Raw genomic sequence first — 3,951 nt, 5'->3', positions numbered from 1 at the left:
TTCAGAATTATTAATCGGGCAGGGACAGAAAACATTTCCCTTGCACATCCACTATGTGTCATTCTATTGTTACACAGGCGAATTTCATCAAATAATGCGCAGAAGCAACATATATATTTTATTTAATTAATGTATTTATAGAATAAAAAAATGGCAAGGTAAAAAACTAATACAAAACGTAGTTTGGTATAAAACGTTCAATGTAGTTTGCAGCTTAGCCCTGGTACTTAAACCCACAATAAAACAAAGCATGCCCAATAAAATGGGTTTAAAATGTACATATGAAATATGATTTCAACCATTGTGAAGTGATTATTTGTATTTTAAAATTTTATTTATTTTTACAATGACTTATCCAGTTTGTAAAAAAAAAGAGCAAAAATAATAAATACAGTAAGCTATTTGAAAGCAAGAGAACAAGACTTAAAAACGAACTACTCTTTGCAATAGCATGCAAAGTTTAATCAGAGCAATCCATATGCTTGCACCATGCTGTCAAATTGAAAGTTGTATTCAAACAAACTGCTTTTTGCAAGACAGAAAAAAAAAAAACCAAAACATCAGCATATAAATGGTTATGCAGACTAAAGCATGAACATGCAAGAAGCAGAGGCCTAGTTGGAACCAAGAAGTGCTGATTTGGGAATTTCTTCAAACACACCAATGACATTAAAACAAATTTAAAAAAAAGTTTCTGTCTGAAACACCCTTTGGTAAACAGTGGAAGATGTTTTGTAAGAGAAACAAGATTCAGAAAGGAGTCTTTCAACACTTGTGTCTGACATTAGCCTTAGATTGAAAGTTTTCCGGTATGCGTAAATATTCTTTTGTTGTAATTTGACCACCTCGTCCACACCCTGTGCTGTCTTTGTATATTGGTGTCCCTGAACAGATTATATCACACATGTTATATTTTGTTGCCTTAACTTTGTACATGGTTCAAATGTGACCTACAGCTGCCAGAAAAGGTTGCTTAAAATGGCCATGTCTGTTGTGGCCCTTTCAGGGAGACTATTCTCTATAAAGGACCGCTATGACCCTCCCTGCTAGGATTTAACACTGCAAAACGCTGTTGGTAGGATTTTCATATTGCAGGGCGTCACAAACCCCACACCTCATAAAACAATCTCTTGTTTCCCTGAATTAAATATCAAATTCTAATTCTAATTAAAAAAAATGCTTTATTGGCATGACACAATACAATAGCACAACCCCCCCTGTACATGAGTGCCTGGTCCCCGTGCTCCAGGGTGTCTACACCAGGGTCTGTCTCTCTGTCTCTCTGGGTGTGGCAGGCAGCTACCTACTGGGCAGCTAGCTGCTGTCTGCTGCTCCTCTCCTAACAGAACTGGCAGTTTGTCTATGTCAGAGAGCAGCTGGAAGCTGAATATCTTTTTAAAAAAAAAAAAAAAAAAAACACAAAAAAAACCCAGATATCAAATCTTAAAGATCTTATGATATATTCTTTGTGACAGTTACCATGTTTTTGTCAGTTTCTCTGATGGGTCACTATGCGTACTGGAAGGAGCTACGCTGCCGCCTCCATTACCCTGAGCGTATACCTTCCCCATAGTTTCAAAAGGTCCGTCAGTCTATCGAATGCCATGGCAACCAACCAGAAATGTATTTAACCACAATAACCAGCAGATGGCGGTACTGCTAGTAGTATAAACATTTGTTTCAATTTCTTCTCCTCTCTCTCTCTCTCTCTCTCTCTCTCTCTCTCTCTCTCTCTCTCTCTCTCTCTCTCTCTCTCCTAACAGATACAAGACCAATGCCTTTTAACATGATGAGCAGAATTATGAACTGTGGACAAATACATAGCACCTAATTGTGCAAAACAAAATGGTGTTCAGTGGTTTAAGGAATTGAAGACAGTGTGGATGTACGACACCCACAAACACTAGAGTGCTGTATAGCACTGCGGTATAGTATAGAGCACTGTAGGCTTTTGGACAGTACTATAAATAGCTTCCTTTATTGGCCAGTCATTTCTAGATTTATCGGCGGCTGGCCAGTCACCTAGTACCTTTCAGCGACGATCATTAACTAAACTATAAGGAAAGGAAACAGAGACCATGGAAATCCCACTTCACTTGCCAGAAACCACTCATAATGACAAGCTAAGCCTGCTAACGCAATGCGATGTGTTGAAGCACTGCAGCTTTCATGCAGTTTCACGTTTCACCAGCAGAGGGAACTGCTACTCTATGAATTCAGTTCGATGCAGCTATAGACCAATATTGGTAGTAAATACTTAATTAGAGAAGGCAAAGGAGGATTTAATTTTACTAAGCACTTTAAAAACAACAAAAAAAATTAACTATGCAAGGACATGCAGTGCTGTTTGTGCCAAGATCGGCAACTTTGTGTGGGTTTATGGTTAGGGTTAGGGTTAGGGTTAGGGTTAGGGTTAGGGTATGGGTGACATTTGAACCAGGCAAACATGACTCACCCAGTAAGGTATTCTTTAACCCAGTGTTCCCAAATTTACAATAATTACTTTTAAGAGTGATTATTCAGTAATGTCCTACTGCCTGGTTTGGTGCTGCTCTGTTTTATTAACTATAAAAACCAAACAAAAAATATTGTATTTCAACCCATCTGCACGGAGGATCTCTGTCCTATCAGGACAAGCTATTGTGAGGGACACGTTATCTTGGCAGGTTTGAGCTGTGCAACCTGCACAGGGAGAGTATCAGCCTGGGATGCCTTCCTCCGGGTGCCAGGAGGGAACTCCACTGGATTTTTATCCAGCGTACACTCAAATCTGATATTCTTCAGCAGGGAGAGGCTTGGCTTGTGTCCCTTATTAAAAAGCCCTTTGCTTTGAATGCCAAGGGCTTATCAAGGACTGTTAAACATATTGAGGGCTGTTAATAGTACCATCAGTACCCTATAATCATACCAGCATCAGCCGAGCATACACGACACACAATGTGGATTAGGGTTACGATTTGAATGGACATCAAGATTAGTTTACTTTTAAAATCTTCCTTTTTATACAAATAGGTTCTTCCTACAGTTTACATAATGCATCAGGAACAGGGTCAGATTGCATTTATGTTCATTCTCTCAAAAGTAACAGAATTTTTTTTTTTTTTTTTATCCAGCAGTCAGTCAAACCAAGTTTATCGAATTCATTAGAGCAGCAAAGTCTTTCTCCCAAAAGACTCCATTTGTAGGGTGTGTGAGAGTTACTGTAAGATTTGAGAATAGTTTTCAATTCTAAAGAGATTGCTCACTTCATCCTCTGCATTCACAGCTATGCATGATGTAGAGGTTCTGATCCACAGAGCACAGTTTAAAAGGGACTGAACAGTAACTTCATCTGGGAGGTTTTTAATTGTGTCGCCTGATGTGGATGGGGCCTGCTAACCCCTCCAATTAAGCCTTCGTTTAATCAGCTCAAAATAAAAGCTAATTTACAGAAGACTAAAACGACCCCAATAGCCGACTTTCTTACTTGCATCTTATCCAAGGAAGAATGATTCAGACTGGGAAGGGGGGAAAAAACAACCTTTACATGGCACAGAAATTCACTTAATGAAAAAAATATGAATACATGGAAAACTTGTACACTAGTAGGGATAGCTGGATAGCTGATATCTGTCATTAAACAGACAGCCAGAGAGAAGGACACTATAACCACTTCCATAGAAACATCTGATAAAACTGTAAGTGGATTCCTCATGGCACATACTGCTGAGAGGGAGTCATTTTATTGGGCTGAGTCAATAAATAATGAAACCAAACAGAAACTCATAGGCTTGATTATATTCCAGATAGAAACACATTCTCAGAATGGACACGCACACACACACACACACACACACACACACACACACACACACACACACACACACACACACACACACTATATCTAGCTGTCCACTGGCATTAGTACAGGTCAAGTTTATACATGATATTGCCGCTCCTAAGCAGGCAGTC

This window comes from Polyodon spathula, chromosome 19 (assembly GCF_017654505.1).
Source record: "Polyodon spathula isolate WHYD16114869_AA chromosome 19, ASM1765450v1, whole genome shotgun sequence".
Classification (NCBI taxonomy): domain Eukaryota; kingdom Metazoa; phylum Chordata; class Actinopteri; order Acipenseriformes; family Polyodontidae; genus Polyodon; species Polyodon spathula.
This window is presented reverse-complemented; position numbering follows the sequence as displayed.